Source organism: Mustela nigripes, chromosome 7 (assembly GCF_022355385.1).
Source record: "Mustela nigripes isolate SB6536 chromosome 7, MUSNIG.SB6536, whole genome shotgun sequence".
Classification (NCBI taxonomy): domain Eukaryota; kingdom Metazoa; phylum Chordata; class Mammalia; order Carnivora; family Mustelidae; genus Mustela; species Mustela nigripes.
In genome coordinates, this window is record NC_081563.1 from 124028836 (window position 1) to 124049461 (window position 20626).

Here is a 20626-nt window from a genome sequence, read left to right on the forward strand (position 1 = left end):
CACCTGAGCGCAGGTGCCATCTCTACTCACTTAACAAATAATCCCTCCAAGTAGGTTTGCAGGCCTCTGACACATGGTCCAGATACTCATGCAGTCTCCCTAGCCTAGAGACACTTTTTTATCAAACTGCACATGAAATAAAACAAACACAAAATAAAATCCGGCTGCAAACCTGAGCTCAGGAAATAAAAAAGAAGTCATTTCCAACCCAGCACTAGCTGGCTGCTCTCAAATTATCCATGTAGAAAATTGTCCAAACTTTTTTCCCCAAACTGCATTTGTTTCTGATTTTAAACTAAGTTCCGTTCCTAATTTTTCTTCCTTTCTCCAAAGCTTCTATCTTTAGGAAATATGGAGCCCAAGTTCTATAATTTGCACTTCATTTGAACACTAATGAAAAGAAATGCTCTTCCCCTTCAAACTATTTCCTCAGTCAATTACACAAATCCTCTAAGTGGAGTGTGTGAAGTGATTTGTGTCCAAGAACTTAATTAGTACTTAATTCTGGAATTTGTATCTTCTTAAGCCCACATCCTTTTAAGTTTCCACCAAGCTCAAAAAATGGTCCAGGTGTGGTCCCCTACCATAAGATCAAGGCAGAAGCGGATTTGAAGAAGTCAAGAGGAATAAAAGACCATCTGTGTGTTCAAAAAGGCAACAGCCCACTGCCTTCTGTTTCAGGCAGCCTTTCTGCCACCAACGAAGGTCCTTTCAAGTCCACAGAGAGGGCAGGAGCAAATAGCACTTGCTTACTTTGCAAATAATAGTGGTCTTGTTGTAAAGAGAAGCCGTGTCCACTGCAGAAAAAGCAGGGGGAAATGCAGAATAGTATGATGGGGAAAAAAATGAACTACCTAGTGATGGCAAACACTTCCATTTTTTTATATTGAATATACAAGGTACATTATACTGTAGATCATACTTTGTGTCCATTCCTCTCATTTCCTCCACTTAGTGTAACATTTCCCTGTATTATTCAAAACTGTTTGTATGGGTCTCTTGTCCCAGGGAGAATAAGAACTTGGCGAGGCTGCCTTCGCCCCTGCTGGGCTCTCAGATCTTGGGGAGGGACGGGGGTGCAGACTATCTTACTCTTTTTATGTATAAAGCACAAATGTATAAACATTCAGCTTATCTGGGGTATTAAAATTTTATGGGATAATGGCAATTAGGGGAAAAAATGTCCTAAAGACTCCTTGAGGGGGCAATCATTAATAAAAAGGGAGGGGAGCTGAGAAACTGTATAGTGGAGGACTGTAAAATAATCGACTTAACCAATCCCTTTAATAAAAATCCTATCAACACACACTTAAGCTACTGCTTGATATTCGACTGTTAAATAAGAGCAAAAACTAAACAAACTTTTCTAATATCTCTTAATGACCATATGTTCTTTTTCAGAGGAAAAAATATGCTTCCCTATGGTTTGGATCTCCAACAATCTGAATCATTAAGAGCAGGGAAAACGAAGCCCGCCTGTTCGTTGGCAGTCTGTGCACTGGCCTTCCCAAGTTCCATATGTTCATCATTCGACTCAGCTCGGGAGGAAGGAAAGGACACTGGACACGCGCTCACACATCACCCCCGGCAGAACACCAGGAAGCCTGTGCATTGGTTCAAACTTTTATTCAGGTTCTTGCTCAACGTCACACATCTGCTCAGAGGCGGAGCCTAGATCTGGTCCTAAAGTCAGTCCTCTTTCTCTCCTCCCCCAGAACAGCAGTGAAGTCACTCTTGGAACTTTCCAGATCTTAGTTCCTCACCTGTAAAATGAGAGGATTGGACTAGATTTCTAACTGGAGCTGGAAATTCTAGATTTCCATATAATCACATCATCCAGTGACTAAGTATGTGGGGCCATGGGTCAGACCGCAGGATGTCAAAGCCCTTAGAAAATCAAAGAGCAGCATCCTTTTCTTCTGCCACATTTTGGAAGCGATACACCCTGGCTACCAAGGTGCAGCCCAGAGCCAAGGCTCTCCAGAAAGGATGTGCTGACTTCAACTCTGAAAGTACACATCCCACCCTGCCCCTTCCCAGAGCTTTATCTCAGGCTCATTCCCAAGGCTGAGCCTCTGGGGAGAGCTCTCGGCAGGGCTGCAGAAGATAAACACCCAGCCCTCCATGATAGTGTTTTTTCTCCAGGCCATTGTCCTGCTTTTTAGCACTAAACTACAGAGATGCATCAGTATCATAAGAGCGCTGCCTAATTAAAAGAAAGTTTTAAGAAGTAGGAGCCCTCCTGGGATTCCTCACCAAAGTGTGAGCATCTCTAAGCTGAAAGAACACACATTTTAGAAGGTATCCTCAGAGGGCATCATTTCAAGTGCACACGGCTCCCTCCATCTCCTCTGATCTATCTAGTAACACAAAAAGGGCTCTCCTGCCCAGACGCACAGCCAGATGTTGGGAAGGCAACGCACACGAGCAGAAGCCGAACGGCCGGTCACGTTTCTTCTGAGATTCATTATGCAGCCAGGCTACGCTCTGATAAATATTTGTCAGGTTCTGTCCCACAGGTTCTTGCGTCTGTGATGGAGCTGGGATCCTGTGTGGCTATGCCCTGCAGCCTCCCAGGTAAAATGTGCTGCCCAACTGGAAATTATTCTGATCTCACATGGACATCTCAATTCAGAGGGAAAAGCAGAATCGATCCTCCCTGACTTTGGTTAGGCACTTTGGACCATTCCCCTGACTCCTATACAGCCATGGGGTGGGCTAAGTCTGCCTGGACCCAAGGAACACCCAGTAGCAAGTCAAATCTGCAGCAGAAAGCACGTCTTTGAAAGTGAAAGAAAAATAAATGTGCAGAACCAAAACGGCTATGGGAACAGGTGTGCGCACAGTTAGAATTTTGCAAACCTTTGTCTGTAGAAAGCAGTACTGAGAGTTTAATGCTCACTTTCAAAGCAGGAAATGTGAATCCCCAGGTCTCAAAGGGTTGAAACCCGTTTATCACTCACCAGAGCTGCAGAATCCCATCTATGACAGAGCTGAAGAACCTCTGACCAGAGGCTGAATTTCATCGGTCCTTCAGCAAATTTCCTAAACATTCTTGTCAGTCGGGGACATAAACCCCCTATTTAAAAATAATTTTCACTATTTCAATTGGAAAAGGATAAGATTGGGTTATTATTATTATTATTATTTTAACCTAATGGTCACCACAACAGAACTGAATTCTTTCTCCTACTGGGTGGGGAAATCAGCAAATGCCTTTTTTTTTCCCCCATGCACACCTTTCCCTCCTGTTTTTCCAAGAAAAAACCCGATCTTCCCAATTTCCTTGTGATTCGAGGGTCTGCTGCCCAAAGTCCTGGAATCTCGCATACATTCTCTGAGTCATCTGGGATACCATAAGTCTCCTAAACTATGCACAACATGAAATTAAAATGTTACCATGTGACATCTTTCATAGGATTTTTTATCTCATTTTTCTTGATTTTAAATACAAACTAAGTTAAACGGAAACAAAAACACTCTCGGGAAAGAATGCGAATGAGCCTGCTTTTTACTCTGGTGTGGTCTTCAGCTGACCTTTTAGTATAGGTATGTGGTTCTTAATTGAAGAGGAGAAAAAATATCCTCAAAAGTCTTCTCAGGTCTGTCCCGCCCCCCACAAAAAGGATCCCAAGGAATACATTCCCAATCCCAGAACTCCTGAGCAACCCACCTAGGAAGAGATGAAAAGGAGAAAAAATACACGGCGCCCATCACCACCACCTCTTACCCACTGTACTCCTCCACTCCACAATGGGAGTCCCCTCGGGCTGGTCACCCAAGGTACAGGTCCTGGGGACAGCTCTAACTCCTTTCCCTCACCTCCCACATCACTGGAGTCTCCATGACCTCACCTCCTAAACATTTCTAAACACCATCCCTTCCTCTCTCCTCCTCTCCAAGCCACAGCCTTCACGGGGGGGAGGGGCTGAGATTCAAAATGCCAAACAGGACTTTGAGGGCCAACGTAAGCCAGCCCAACCTTCTGATTTCATAGCTGCTCAATTAATGGTAAGGTTCAGTGTGACTTGATCAAACATTTAGGTAATGAACAAAAGGAGAAATAATGAGAGCAATCTCAAGCAACAGTACAAAATGCTTACTCTGGGAAGCGGTACCGAATGCTATATATGCATTATCTCAATCTTCTCAACAAGAAGACAGGCTTTCCTCTTTGCGCCACTTGTCATTCAGGAAAGCAGCTGCACAGCTCAGGACAAACCTCACCCCAAGGAGCAATGACAGAGCCCACATCCTCACTCACAGTGCCGCATGGCCCCCAGAGGCTGTCGACACGGATGCTCTAGGTCACTTGGACCTGGTGGTGTAGATAGCCCCCAGATACTGCTTGCAATACCCACTTCGGCTAAACCCCTTAAATGTGCAAGAGGGAGCCCCTTGCTCAAGCTAAGAGAGGGTCCAGAAGACATCGCGAAGTCTTGAGTACCAACTCTAGGAGAAGAGGCCAGGCTCAGCCCATGCACTGCCACCTACAACACACCTGCTCCAATGGCCTCTCCCGATCATTCCCAAGTACATGCCCAGGGCCAAGTACACGGAAGGGTTCTCCGTCCTCCTGACTCTGTGGATGGGTCCCTGCTCTTCCCAGGCTGAAAAACCTACCCAGTTGAGAATACATAGGAGGCAGGAGACCGCTGCACCCAGGTCCTCACTATGCCCTCTTCTCACACTGCTCAACCCCCATCCTCTGACCTAATTACGTGGCTAAACCACTTTTCTAGCTTACATTAACCTTCTTGCAAGTGCTCAATAGTCTTACTGGGAAAAGAAAATGGATGAATGAATTAAAAACTTTAGAAAACTTCAGTTGTATCTGTTTTTATGAATTAGTAAGAACAGCAGCTGGTTTTAGCACCAGCATCTCGGGGACGTGATCAGGGAGCCAGCCTCCCTGAAACAGACGTCTCTGGAGGCCCTGAGTAAATGAGCCTGGGAACCCGTGAAGATGGAGGACAGGCCCGACGCCCAGCTTGGGCGGGCAGGTAGGCAGTCGCGGTTGCTCATATCCCATTGCATTTCTAGCTCCCAGAAAACTGGGCCGGCCTTATTTCCACACATTGCTACAGACCCCAAACTGGGTATGATGGCTCCGGCTCCAAGCACATTATGCACTCTCCAAAATCAAACAACTAATAAGGTGGCCGGTGAACAACAAACGCCACGTGAAAAAGGAATGAAACTCTAACTTCCGCAGGCCTCTCCCACTTAGGGATGATGAACGCGACGTACCCCGCGGACACAGACCGTGAGCAGGCTGCCCCTTTAAAAATATAACCATCAATCTGTTGTTAAGCCCACAACCAGTTGCAGTATTAATCACACTCCTTTGGCAAGAGAATCCATTTCCCAATAAAGTTTGAGTGGCAGAGAAAAGGCAGAGCCAACAATCAGGAAATAAACTATGCTTCCAAATGATCGAAGGAAAGCTGCTCTTCTCGCTGGCGGCTCTCCCGCCATCCTGCTGCTCACACCAGACACACATAAATACACATGTCACTAAGCTTCCCCCACATCGTATTTCCATCACGGCAGAGTGCTGTGCGCTTCCGTTCTGGGCCCATTTTTCACTTTGTGCCATTTCTGTATGCTTCGCACAGATCTCCCCGGGAAATGAAGAGTCCCTTCTTAAGCACAACTGCCCATATCCGGTCTCTACCGCCTTTTCTTCCCCTCCCCCACTCCACCACAGGGAGTCTAGAACCCATCCTGCTAAGCCGCAGGATACTCCTGCCTCACCCCTTGAACTGGGAGCCCCTAGAAATCCAAACCTTACTCCTGTTTTCCCAATGGCTGGCACAAAGTAATCATTCAATTAATGCAGAGAAAGTAGGGTTTTATTCACACTAGAAGTTTCTAATGAACGCAGCAGACTTGGGAAGCCGTGGACTATGCTGTTCAGTAGCAGGTCTAACCAATCAATTCTAAGAGGCAACCCTCAAAATACAGAGAAAAGGACAAATCCCCACATCTTCTGTTCTTTTGCTTTAAATAGATACTAACGAGAAGGTTTCTTTCCACGCAAATGGTGAGATGTGTCTGACCCACCACCTTTGGAAATGTTGTGAAGTTGTTGTTATTGTGAATGATTTCTTCTACTGCATTCTTAATTTATTATTCTAGTACAGAGGAAGACCTCTTATTTGTATGTTCATATTATCTGACAAACTTACGAAACTCCTCACTACTAGTAGTAGGTCTGGTAATTCCCTTTTCTTCAAATAAGTGGTATTACATGCAAAAAAAAAAAAATGGCAATTTGTCTTTCCTAATCCTTAGGACGTTCTTTTTACTTGTTTTACTGTATCACCCTAAACATTTCGTATGTAACAGCAATAATCATGGGTATCTTTTTTAAGATTTTATTTTATTTATTTTACTGACAAGAGAGCGAGCACACGCACGCAAAGAGGGAGCATCAGGCAGAGGCGGGAAGCCCGAAGCTGGGCTTGATCCCAAGACCCTGGGATCATGACCAGAGCTGAAGGCAGCCGCTTAACTGGCTGAGTCACCCAGGCACCCCACTTCTTTCTAACCCTGGAAAATAATACTTCTAAAATTTATCTATTAAACAATGTTTGCCACAGGCTTTTGGGGGAAAGCCTTTATCAGACTAAAGGCATGCCTTCCTATAAAGACTGTATTATTATTCCCAGTTATTTGCTGCCCCTCTCTACCAAGCCTATCTCCACTGGGCCTCTTCCTTTGGGCAAACAATAGATCCTATCACATGGCATCAGGCTTGACCGTAAGACTTTCTTTGGCCAATGGACTATGAAAGGAGGCAGCATATGCCAGCCACATCCGAGGTGACACCTGCAACCGTAGGGGCTTCTACAGCTCCTTCCCCTCTGCTCCTGGATCACCACATTCCAGAAAGCGGCTGTTCCTCCAGCCTGCATTCCGGAATGACAGCAGACGCACAGCCAGCCTACGGCCTACACGTAACACGAATAGGAAATCAACCTCTGTTGTCATAAACCACTGACATGTGGGGGGTGTCATTGTAGTGTAACTCAGCAAGAGATGAATGTATGCCATCTGTCCCTATCTGTCTCTGGGCTTTCGTCATAAACAGATACCTTTTCTACATACTTTGAGATCATCATATAGTTATTTTCCTTTAATGTTAATGCAATGATTTCTACCAATAGGTTTTCTCAGATTCTATCTGTAGCAGACCACTGGGAAAAAAGATTTCTCAGATAAAGGGCTATATCCAAAGTCTGAAGAGCTTAACACCTGAAAAACAAAAAATCCGGTCAAGAAGTGGGCAGAAGACATGAACAGGCTCTTCTGCAAAGAGGACATCCAGATGGCCAACAGACACATGAAAAAGTGCTCAACATCACCCAGCATCAGGAAAATACAGATCAAAATCACAATGAGATACCACCTCACATGGGTCAGAATGTCTAAAATTAACAACTCAGGAAACAACAAATGTTGGTGAGAATGCAGAGAAAGGGGAACCCTCCTACATGTTGGTGGGAATGCAATCTGGTGCAGTCAAACAGCACGGAGGTTCCTCAAAAAGTTAAAAATAGAGCTACCCTACAACCCAGCAATGGCACTACTAGGTATTTACCCAAATGATATAAACATAGTAACCGAAAAGGAACCTGTACCCCAATGTTTATAGCAGCAAAGTCCACAATAGCCAAACTATGTAAAGAGCCCAGATGTCCACTGACAGATGATGGATAAAGAAGATGCGGTGCACATATGTGTGTGCATGTGTGGTGTGCATACAGATAGCTACAGTGGAATATTACTCTGCCATCAAAAAGAATAAAATCTTCCCATTTGCAAGGACATGGATGGAGCTAGAGGACATTATGCTTTCTCTGAAATAAGTCAGAGAAAGACACTATGAGAGGATTTCACTTACACATAGAATTTAAGAAACAAAACAGATGGACAGAGAAGAAGGGAAGGAAAAATAAAATAAGATGAAACCAGAGAGGAAGGCAAACCATAAGAGACTCCGAACTCTAGGAAACAAACTGGGGGTTGCTGGAAGGGACGCGGGTAGGTGGATGGGGTAACTGGGTGGTGGGCATTAAGGAGGGACTGTGATGGAATGAACACTGGGTGTGATATCCAACTGATGAATCACTAAATTCTTCCCTGAAATTAATACTACACTATATGTTCACTGAATTTAAATAAAAAGTTAAAAAAAAAATCTATAGCAAACTACTGGAGATTTAAAAAAAAAGAAAGAAATGACCACCAATTGACCTGTAAGCTGCACCTGGGCACCCATTCTCCCCAGCCCCTCTCCTGTCCTTAGAATGTAGGTTCTAGGGGCACCTGGGTGACTTAGTCATTAAGCATCTGCCTTCGATTCAGGTCATAATCCCAGGGCCCTGGGATCGAGCCCCACATCGGGCTCTCTGCTCAGCAGGAAGCCTGCTTCTCCAAACTCTCCCTCTGCTGCTCCCCTGCTTGTGTTCCCTCTCTCGAAGTGTCTCCCTCTGTTAGATAAATAAAATCTTTAAAAAAAAAAAAAGAAGAAGAAGAAAAGAAGAAGAATGTGGGTTCTACTTGCCTTTCCCACTCCCAGAGACCGTTCCAAGGGCACAGCCTTGAGATGGTGATGTGGGGGTGAAAACACCTGAATGGTATATGGGACTGGGCCCAGGTAGGGCCTATTTATAAACTTTTTTTAGATTTGGTGGTGCAGGGGTCCATTCATCTTGCTGCTGCCCAAGACGAGCCTCACAGGTCAGCTCCTTTGGCTCTTATTAAAACTGCCACCTTCTAACCTGGAGTGGCCACCTCTTTCTTTGGTCTCTCCGTGCCCTCTGAGTACAGGGTCTGGTTTCACATTACACCTGGGAAGCCCCTGAGAGGGTTGTGAACCAACACAACATTAGCTTCCATCAAAGAACTCAGTGCTGTTCCTTCCATAGCACAGCACTGTTGCTGGAAGGGAGCTGCCCCACTCTGAACAACACTTAGCAGCATTAAGTATGGCCATGCAACTCGCTTGCATCAAGAGAAATGCCCTATGCCTTGCAGACCTAACACGGTCCTAAAGCAGGCAGATACTCTCCACACGCTCTCCTGGGACTCCAGGGCCTTCCTTAGTCATGGTTGAACCATAGGATGGAGGGTGCCTCGGTCCATGAGTCACCCACCCATGGCCACCTGCCAACCACTGCACCATATTGTGAGCAAGAAATAAACCCCTGTTGCATAAGGAAGCTTATTAGAGTAACTACTCTTACCCTGCTGTACTATCTTGTCCTCCAGGAATAAATCCAACCACATATTTTCTTTAATAGGATGTTAGACTTAGAACGTTAACGTTGTATTTTAGATTTTAACTGAAACAGACTTGGAAGTTCCTTTCTCTGGTACCATCTTTAGTTTTGATATCAGTATTGACTGCTTCAGATAACAAGAGCAGCTCTCCCCTTGTTGTGTCTCTGGAACAATATACACAATGCAGGGACTATCTATTCATATTAAATTGGGTAGGCCTTAGGATTTGGGGAAGGGGAAAAGTTCTCAAAGCTGTGCCAATTTCTTCAGCAGCCACTGTTCTAGTTTTTTTTTTTTTTCCACCATTAATCAGGTAGCCAACTCTGAAATCTCTTTTTTCCATCCATCTATTCATTTCATAAGGGATTTCACATTTATGTACAGTGTATAACCAATTCACCTACCACAGCAAAGATGCTTCTGCATCTGTATCTTATATGCAACTTCCTCTTTTTATCTTTGATGAGACTCACCAGGGACTTGTCCATTTTTCTAATTCTTTTGGAAAAATATTTGGCTTTGTGAATCATTGTTACTTTCTCCAGCCCTCTTTTATGGATTTCTACCCATTTCACTATTTCAATCCTTCTGATTTCACTGGGTCAGAGAATGTGGTTAGAATGTCGTCAATTCTTACAACCCAGGGACCTTCTGGTCTAGAATGTGATCCACTTTTGCAAAAATTCCATGTGTGCCCCCAAAATAGGCATTTTGTATTTTCTGGGTACAAGCTTATTAGTCATGTTATCCAAATCTTTTATACTCCTGCTTATTTTTGGTCTAATCTGTTTCCAAGAAGAGTACATTTAAATCTCTACCTACAACGGTAGATTTATCTATGTATTACTATAAAACTGACAATGATTTCTTTATATAGCTTAAAGCTGTCCTATAGGTTATATTTGTTCATGAGTATTACATTTTCTTGGAATATTGTGGCACTTCCAGAATAAATCATCATTTTTTTCATCTCTTTCATGTTGTTCACCTTAAATTCTAGTTCATCTGCTACTGAAACCATGAGCCAAGTGTTATTTTGGTTATTTTCCTGGAATGCCATTTTTCTCTCTTTATTTTCAACCTGGCCCTGTGCTTTTATGTCATTCTCTTTAAAACCAGAGGTTGCTGGATCTTTTTTTGCAACTCCGTTTGGAGTCCCCATGTCTTAATCAGTGAGATTAACCTGTTTATACTGTAATCAATGATTCTGGGGGATTGATTTCTTCGTCCCTTTTTGTGTTTTCGATTTGCAGAGCTTTTTCTTCCTATTTTCTTATCTCTTGCTAAATCAATCCAATTTTCCCTGGTTTTTTCCTACGGGTAGTTGGAACTATATAATTTTCTTGGTTGTCCCTAACTTAAAAAGATCCATATTCATCCTTTTCTCCTCTTAGTAAAGATTATCCAGGAACACGTCCTCCCCCACCATTAAGACACATGCACTGCCTGCCCCTAGCTCTGGCCTTCCACATATACTCATGCCCACCTTTCTTCACGTTGGCATCGTCTGGAAATTCAGTTCCAGATTGGTGATGGGTCCCCTGCCACTGCTGTTCCTGACATATCCAAAACCTTGGGCAAAGAAAGAGGCCAGCAGACCATACTTTGTTTGGCACATTGATTAGACCCAGAATTCTTCTGTTCACTTATTGTTTTTTGGTAGGATGATTCAGAATCGTGCTTCTATGAATATTCTTGTTTTAACAGCTTGATCTAAGGTGTAATTTACATACCATAAAATTCACCAATTTTAAGTGTGATTCACTGGTGAGGACTATGTTTCCAGTGGCACCCCCGTCACCACACTCCACTTGCAAACATTCCCATCACCCCGAGAGACCCCTCATGCCTCTTTGCTGTCAACCCTTGTTCTCACACCTCCAGCCCAGACAGCCACCGATTTGCAGTCTGTATCCACTAATTTGCTGTTTTCTGGACATTTCACATAAATGTAATCGCCCAAGAGGTGGTTTTTTTCTGCCTGGCTTCTTTCACTTAGCATCAGGTCCTTGAGGCCCATCCCTCCTGCGGTACGTGTTTTACGGCTGTGGACAACTGCAGGAGAAGGATGGGTCACATTTTGTTTATCCATATCCCAGTTTCTGGACATGTGCCTGGTTCCTATTTTTTGACTTTTCTTAATCACGTCCCTGTGAACATTTTCATCGAAGTCTTTCTGTGAACACAGACCTCCTTTCTCCTGGGGAGGTACTCGGGAGTGGAATTGCTGGGTTACAGGACAAATTTATGTCGAACTTCTGCAAGAAACTGCCAGGCTTCTTCTTCCAAAGTGGCTGTACCATTTCAGATGCCCACCATCCACGTAGGAGGGTTCTAGGTTCTCCACAACCCTGCCAACACTTGCTATTTTGTCTTTATTACACTCATTCTATGGGTACATTTATTATTTTTATAGTTAGAAAAAACAGGCACTTAAAGTATATGAAAATTACGTCTATGTCCCATGATCTCCCAGTGAAGAGAAGGAGTTGGGGGGGTGGGGGGGGGGGCAAAAACATCTAGAAGGAAATAGACCAAAATGATAAACATTATTGCCTCTGGATGACAGGGTTAGGGGTGTTTCTCCTATCCACCTTCCTGTAGCTTTCGTCTCAATAAGGAACAGGCAGTTACTTTTATAATAAAAAAATTAACTTTAATAAGTGTTTTACAGCTAATATAACCTCGTTTTTCCTACATACACGCATTCCCCGACACTGGCGATGAGATACCAACGTTTCCATGCCACCTCCGGATTAACTTGCAGAGTAGCTGTTAGTTTTGTTAAGCTCCAGAGAACTGTAGGGCGTCCAGGCCCTCTCTCCAGTCAGCTAAGAGGCCTGAATGAACAGCTGTCCCTCCCACGATCCTTTCTTTGCCGACTCGGGGACCCTCGGCTACTCAGAGACACCTCATTCCGTGACATGCACCCTGTGCTTACCCAGGCTCACCCCATCCCACATTTGGCCTCTACAAGACACGAGGTCTTCAAGTCGCTCTGTTAGCTAGAGATCACAAAGGCTGTCTCATCACACACGAAGTGTAAATGCTATGTCTCAGCCCATCAACTAGAGATCTTGAATTCATCCATCAAGCATTAACTAAGCACCAACTCTGCGAAAAGCTTTCCTTTTTCCTCTGCGAAATGCGTTTTCCTCCACGGCCTTGAGTTTACAATCTAATAATAACCAAGCACCTTTCAAAGTACGGGGCACGGAGGATCCTAAGGAACAAAGAGAGGGCCAAGGAGAGTTTAGAAAAGCAATCTTTCTCTTTCTAGCCACAAGATGAAAGAGGTTTCCAGGTAGAGTCACTGGTGAGTTTGGGGTGTCAGTTAACTCAGAGATCCAGGAATTGCACAATGGCCAGAGACAAGCATCGGAGAGGCAAGACCAAAGGCAAAGCTCCCCCTCCTTGCACCCAGGTACCCTCTCAAGTGCTTCTTCCCTGCTCTTCATTCCCCATCACCACCAACTGCCTTGTCCCCCTGCAGGCGCCAGTACCCAGCCTGCCCTGCTAGGAATGAATGCCTTCGGCGACTGCAATTCCACATGCAACCAGGCAGGGGCGCTCTAATTCAACTTGTCCAAAATGAGGCAAGCCCGGAAGAACCACCAGCGTCGTTTGTATTCTCATTAGGACAGGCCACTTGCAAGCTCTACAACCTTTTAAGAATGTAACCTGTGACCAAAGAATGACTTAACATCATATGCTACCATTTTATGCTAAAGACCATACCTTGCTGACGAATTTTGTAAATGACTTTAACGTCAAGAGCCAAAGTAAAACCTTCAACTAGAGGGGACTGTGTTTTTTGGCCTGATGAATAATTTGCACTCGGTAATAGGGAGTCAGCCAAGCCACCAAGCGTGAATTACTAATTTTCAAAAGACCAAAAAAATAATAAAGTACATTCAACCTTAAAACTATTCTGAACATAATCTTCCTTTGAGGATTCAGAATGCCTGGAAACACTTCTAAATTTGTGAATAAGGACCACAGACTTTAGGTTGTCACATCCATACAAAGTTATTCAATAAAACCCAGCAGGCTTAGAGATTACTAATCCTCCTGGTTGCAAGCTAAAAAGAATTGCTCCTCGAATAGTAAATGTGGGTATACACCAGAACTGGGTATAGGAGATGTCCCCATTAAAGAATGTCACTGACTTTGCTCTAATTTATTCCAGGTTTATAGCATAAAGCAAAATTCACCCTGTATCAGTACACAGTTCTCTAAATTTTGACAACTTTACATAATCCATGTAATCATTACAATCAAGACAGGGAATGTGTTCATCATCTCCCCAAAATTCCTTCATTCCCTTTATGGTAAACCTCTTCCCATTTCCCCTAGTCCCAAGCAACCCAAAAATCTAACTTCTGTTCCCAACATTGCACATTTTCCAGAACATCCCATAAGTGGAGGACAGTATTTAGTTTTTTGAGTCTGGCTTTTTTCACTTAGTATCATCTTTTCAGAGCTCTCTGTGTTGTTGCAATGATTCTGTTTTTCAGCTGAATTTGAGCTGGAACATCCACATGGGTACGGACGGCCTCACACCAAGTCCTCTGTCACTGTTCCTAAGGTGTGAAATGCATTTTCAGGGGCCCTCTGTACAACCTCCTACCTTCTCTGAATATTAAAAGTGGGACAAATCTTCATATGTCGAGAGTAGGGCAATACTTTCAAAGAGCAAAGCTCTAAGCCCTGAGCTTTTGTTCAAGGACACAAATTCTGGCCCTATGGACCTCAGTGACTCCAACACTGCAGGGACCCAAAACGCACTGGGTAAACTCACCTGAACAGCGAAATGACCGACTGGTCAACTTGGATAATGCTATTTTAGTTCCCAAATAAAACAATCCTACTGGGCAAATTCCTTTAAAGAAAAAAAAATTTTTTTTTTAATTTATTTTGTGTGTTTGCGTGTGTGTGTGCGGGGGGGGTTTAAAACTGGTTCTGAAACATTTCCAAAAGTGGAACTTCCACAGAGCTCGGAGCAAAGGCAGTTCTTTTTGAATGTGTCATCAGGAGCCTAAAGTTACTCTTAAAGGGCAGCAAGTATTCTGCTAAGTGAGGCAGAAATAGGAGGACAGTGGTCAGATTGTTCCCTTGGGTCCCCTTCCCAGGTTACCAGAAAGCTGGGGGCTGAGGCTCCCAGCAGAGACAGCCAGGCGCTTCCCCTCACCACCCACCACTGCGAGATTTCATTCTATAATCCTCATTTCCATCATTGTGTGCACATTCCTACACCTGCATAGGCTCCAAGTATTTACTGAGGGCCCCCCTCTCCCCAGTGACCACACCAAGCTCATCAGAACGCCTGATTCACATCCTAGGCAACCAAGCAGAAAACCCAGAATCTGAGTGGAGGTGGTGCTGGGTTCAAATTTCTCCTCTTGGTCCTTTAACTCAGGCCCTTCCACCATCCACTGACTCCCTAGCAAGCTCACCCAGACAAAGCCTGAAGACTAAGCCTGAACACCTGAAGGTGTTCAAACCAGGCATTCACTCCACTCAACCCACCCAGGCCCATGCCGCTATGCTCATCCCCATGGGCTCGGGGCATAGTTTTGTACAGTGAGTCCGGTGGGGGGGGCAACTTTCAAACAGCTCTGACAAAATTTTCACCTCCGAATACCAGTTTGGTTCTAGAACTCCCACTATCTAGGGAAAGAACACCTCATCCTGAAGCAGTCCGGATTCTAGAACCAATCTCTTGCTCATATGCAAGAAGAGAACAGTAGCTTGGGAAAGTGACAAATTCTCTAAATCTGGTTTTCCTCATCCATAGAGTTAATAATCCCTCCCTGCGGCCAGAATGAAATAATGCATAATAAAGCAGATATTAATTGAAAGCAAATACCATGAAATATGTGTTACTTTCATTATTGACTTTAATCCATTCAACCAATCCCAGGAGGTAGACTATCCTTATCCCCAACCAGTAGAGAAGGAAAATAAAGATCAGAGATGCTGAGCAACTTGCTCAAAAAGACCAGCAGGTGAGTGGTCCAGTGAGGATGTCAACTTCTCTCCGGCCAACTACATTTATCCGTATTCCACTCTGACCATCAGTCCCAAAGAAGTCATAGTGAATGGTTTTAAAGTTTCATAAAGATGTTCCTCATGGTTTGAGAGGAGAAAAATCAGGGGAAAAACTAGACATCCAAGAACCAGGTAGCGCTACCATCCATCTGTAGGGTTTTGAATCATGACAATGAATAATTTATGAAGGCCAGCTGAAGAGAGGTGTTCAGCCCTCCCCCTTCACAAAGCCCACTGACATTACAGTAAGTACAAGCAGGACCATGTTATCCAAGTACTGAGAACCTTTAGTGAACTGACCAAAACCAGAGAACAGGCACAGTAGTGTAGTAGAAGAACCAGGACACATGGAGAAGAGGAGGAGCAGCTAGAACCGTCAGGAGGAAGAGGCTGCTTCATCTTCGAAGGCCCAGTATGAGCAGATACAGATACCAGGAATGAGTGGAAGGGCAGGAATGAGGAATACTGTCCACAAGAAGGTTACCTGTGTTGGCCGCCCTCCCCAACCCAATCAACTCCACCATCACCCCTCACTTCTTTCTCCAAGAGCAACAATGAGTTTTCCCAAGTCAAAATAGGAGATAAAATTTTTAAGGATACTTGATCTCCCAAGGGGCTATGTAAGCTTCCAGGGTGAGGATCATCATCCCAGAATATGTTACTTTTCACCTAAGCGTGAGGGGAAGAGAGCGGCACAGCTCATCTCCTTTGGCCCCAACCATGCCCAAGTGAAGACTGCCAGTCAGCTCAGCTGCCCATGGACTTGGTGGAGGACAGACAAAGCCACTCCAGCTAGCTATAGGGTCACCTTCGTCTCATATGGCTATTATGAATAAACTAAAACCATCGAACACTTGGGGGAAAAATATCACACAAAAGTGAGACAAACTACGAGAACAGACTCCAAGGAAAATAGACATAACCCCAAAGACAGACAAGAACTTTCAAAGTGCCCTTAATATCTTCCAAGATACTGAAAAAGATATTAAACACACACACACACACACACACACAACCAACGGGTGACCATTTAAAAAGGAAAAAAGCAAGGGCGCCTGGATGGCTCAGTAGGTTAAGCATCCGCGTCTTGATTTTGGCTCAGGTCACAATCTCAGGGTTATGAGATCGAGCCCCACATCAGGCTCCGTGCTTGGGGTGGAGCCTGCTTAAGATTTTCTCTCTCCCTCTTCTTCTGCCCATCCCCCCCCAAAAAAAAGTAAAAGAAAAAAGAATCAAAAAACAAACAAAAAAGAGTTTATGGAAATTAAGAAGATGCCTACCAAAACAAAACAAAAAACAAAACAGAGAAAATTTTAAGGGAATCTCTCAGAATACAGAACAAAAAGAGAGATATCTGAAAAATGAAGGACCAAGAGACAAAGAATGCCACGCCATCAAGTAAGTATCTACCAGGAGCTCCTAGAACGTAAGTGGAGAGAAAGAAATTATCACGGAAATTTTTAAATTTCACAGAACTGAAGAAAGTAGTTCCTCTCAGGAACTACTGAGAGGGCCCATCAAGTGCCCCGTAGGATAAATGGAAAATACCATACAGAAAACATCCTAAACTCTCCCAGGGGCATGTATGTTAGAGGCATCATGTTGGCAAAACAAAATAGAATACTCATAGAAGAATTTGAAATTTAGGTGTCCAGCTAACTAGCTGAATTACTAATTCCTAATTCTATGGAATATTAGAGGAAACTGAACATGTTCTGAAATGTCAAGGACAGAATTATTTTGACTCACAATTTTTTTTTTCAGTTCTCCAGAACATGAAGTGTTCCATATACCTATTCATTTATAAAATATTAATCAGGAATACAGTCAAACAAAATAAAAGGAATAAAGAAGATGGAGAATTCCAGAAAGAGAAGTGTTGCAGGAGAGCAAAAAGCAGACCCCCGCGCCCCAGGAAGACAACAGAGCATCAGGCCCACAAGGCAGGCGGAACACAGGGGAGCCTGTCACAAAAAGTATGACTCAACCGTCAAGAGGCAGGAGGGATGCGGTGACGGAGGCATCTGCTTCCTCCACCACCAAGAAAAATGAAAGACAATTGGAAAGCAAAAAGCTGCACAAGAAAGTCAGGTGCCAACACAATCAAAAAGTGACACGCTGTGATTCTAGCCACTAATGGAATGGTCAAGAAAGCACCTTGGTGCCCAAGGGACACAGTTCTAACGGCAGAGGTATCCCCGCCTCTCTTGCCCAAAACACAAAGCATAAGACAGGGGCATGTCAGTTTCACTTGGGCCACTGCCCCCAGGGGGCAGGAGTGAGGACTGGGCGGAGTGGGACAGGGAAGAAAGGAAAAGCAATAGAAGCAGACGATAGGGAGCTCATCTCCCCTGGGAGCAACCCAGAGTCCACCCCACTAGGAACCGTCCACAAATTATCCACCCAGGGAAAGAAGTGGGATTATTACCTACTGGCTTCCCCCACCCCGCAACTGAACAAAGGCTGCCCTGGGGGCCTGGCATTTCCAGAGGTGTCTATGCAACAGAATGGCTCAGCAGGGGTCTTCCCAGATGCTGCAGCAGCCAAGTCCCAGGGCAGAAAGTGAGAAACACGGTGTACGACCTCAAATTGTATTTTCTGTGTGCATGTAATACTTTGTGATAATGACTATGTAAATGAGAGACACAAATAGTATGTAGACATTAGCACTGCTCCCTAAATATTTTTGGCTCTCAGCTTTCACAGCGTATGAAGGAATCACACTCTTTGGCCCCTTGTGGTTGAGTGGGACCACGTGGTTCGTTCTGGCCAATGCACTGAAGTGAGAGTCCTAGCCCACTTCCATTCAGGACATTTAAACACTGATGTAAGACATTCCAAAGCTCTCTCCATCTGCTGCAGTGAACAACACTGCAGATAATAGTTCTTCCATTTCCACGAGTTGTCGAGGAAAAAAAGCACCTAACACAGAGGCTCCAACCCATCCTCATGAACTTGAGAATGTAAGAGAAATAACCTTTTGTTTCAAGCCACTGAGACGTGGGGATTATTTGTTACTGCAGCCTAAACTGGCCCATCCTGATTGGGTCAAGTAAATGTCTTACGATGTGTTGAGGGGAAACCAAGAAAAGGGATGACAACACACCAGGTGCTAATGATGCTTCTGCTCAGTTGAGAATTCCGAGAAAAGTTCTTACAATTTCTCTTTTCAAATTTCACATAATAAGCATGTATTATGTGTAGAAGACAAACAAGAAAAACTCAAGGGAAAGTGCTGTCGTCTAGGAAAACTCCTGTAGCTTTTCCACCTCATAAAATAACACAGATCTCTTCAAGCAGAAGGACAAGTGAGTCCTAAATGCTCAGAAGTTTACTTCACCTTTACAATATGCCTATCTTGAAAGCCTTCCCAACATTCAGTCATGATTTCAGGTACTGTGGACTTTTCCACTCCCTGCTTCCAAATCCCCCAAGAACTTGTACAGGTTTTGCTAATAGGGATTCTTTTTCCCCCAAAAAGAAAAGGCTCTTAGAAAATCCAGTCTTGGGCACCTGGGTGGCTCAGTGGGTTAAGCCGCAGCCTTCGGCTCAGGTCATGATCTCAGGGTCCTGGGATCGAGTCCCGCATCGGGCTCTCTGCTCGGCAGGGAGCCTGCTTCCCTCTCTTTCTCTCTCTGCCTGCCTCTCTGTCTACTGTGATCTCTCTCTGTCAAATAAATAAATAAAATCTTTAAAAAAAAAGAAAAAGAAAAAGAAAATCCAGTCTTGGGGCGCCTGGGTGGCTCAGAGGGTTAAAGCCTCTGCCTTCAGCTCAAGTCATGATCTCAGGGTCCTGGGATCGAGCCCCACATCGGGCTCTCTGCTTAGCAGGGAGCCTGCTTCCCCCTCTCTCTCTGCCTGCCTCTCTGCCTACTTGTGATCTCTCTCTCTGTTACATAAAGACATAAAAAAAACCTTTGGAAAAAAAAAAAAAAAAACAGAAAAGAAAATCCAGTCTCCAACACTCATCAAGAGGACCGCACTGGACTTGGGCACTCTCCCAGCCACACGTACACCCATGATAGGTCAACATCTTCAATCCGTTCTGGGACCCATCATCCAATTTCTCTCATAATCCTGTTTTCCAAACAGCAGCCAGAACAATCCTTAGGAAGTTCATCAGTCCACGTAACTTCCCTAACTCCAGTGGCTTCCCCCTGCACTTAAGGAATGAAATCGAAGTTCCCAACCACGGCATTCAAGGTTCTCTGCTCCACGCCAACCATAATCTTTCTCTTGGTCTTTGAACCAACCAACCTATTTGCCCACCTCAGGGCCTCTGTGCTTGGCTGTTCCCGCTTTCCATGCTATAACTCTCAGGGCTTCTGGTAAGGCCTCCTCCTTTCTCAGTCTTCAGCCTGCACACCACTTCTTCTGGGGAACCTGCCCCAAACGCTACCATCCAGAACGAGCCCCATCTCGTGGGGTCCTCGAAGTCCTTGTCCTCCTCCTATTGTTCTGTTCCTTCCCTGCAGAGAATCTGCTGCCATCCTAGCTCTCTTGCAGTGACCTGTTCAGGTGTGTGTTGCCAGAGGTCTTCATCTGGTACGTGGCTGCATCACCAGAATTTAGAACAGTGCCCGTATAAGAAAGCGTAGATTACCTGTTGTCTAAGCAATATGGCAACAGGCAGCATACCTGACCTTGAGAGGGCAAAGGGAAGGGCACATCAAGCACAGAGGAAGACACGAGCAGGTCTTCCCTGAAAGAAACTTCTAGAAGACAATGCTGCAGCCGAGCCTTGAGGGACAGTCAGGAGTTAGGTACCCACAGGCAAGGGAAACGGGGTGTGCAGAGGCCCCATAGCCTGAAAGAGCCCGCCCACGGAAGCAGAACTAGTGCCTGGGGAGAGGGGGTGCCCAGAGGCCCAGAAACCCCCCCACCTTCTCACCCTCTCTCGCTCTCTCTGCATTTTGGAGACTAAGTCGCACTCCTACTCGGGACCTGCGAAGAGCCTTCACATAAGCCCCCTCTGCCTTGGGAGGGTCAGAGCCCATTTCGCAAAAGGGGCCAGGCCCATGGGCTTGAGGCTCTGGTTCCAGGCCCGCTGGCTGGCCTGCTATCAAGCACTTTTCAACCCAGGGATACCTTGTCTTCTGCCCGGTCAACTGCCATGAGTCATCTCTCCCAACCAGCTCTGAGAGGTAAGTCAGTGTGATTAGTTTTTCAGCTTTACAGCTGAGAACTGAGGACTGTGGAGATTAAGTGACAGAGTTGGCAGCTGGAAGAGATCAGAATTCAGAGCCCGTGGTCACACACAAGCCCCACAGCCCTCATAATTCTG

The 20626-nt window shown here is 44.8% G+C and overlaps 1 protein-coding gene and 1 long non-coding RNA gene across 13 annotated transcripts in view; both read right to left on the reverse strand.

The window, feature by feature from the left end:
- The window catches only part of PTPRT (protein tyrosine phosphatase receptor type T), a 1054416-nt gene that overhangs the window by 949715 nt on the left and 84075 nt on the right, over positions 1-20626 (reverse strand). The window lies entirely within an intron of this gene.
- The window catches only part of LOC132021936 (uncharacterized), a 59512-nt gene continuing 40497 nt past the window's right edge, over positions 1612-20626 (reverse strand). The window contains exon 4 of the long non-coding RNA XR_009405472.1: positions 1612-1763. This is a non-coding gene — a long non-coding RNA (uncharacterized LOC132021936). The remainder of the gene's footprint in view (positions 1764-20626) is intronic.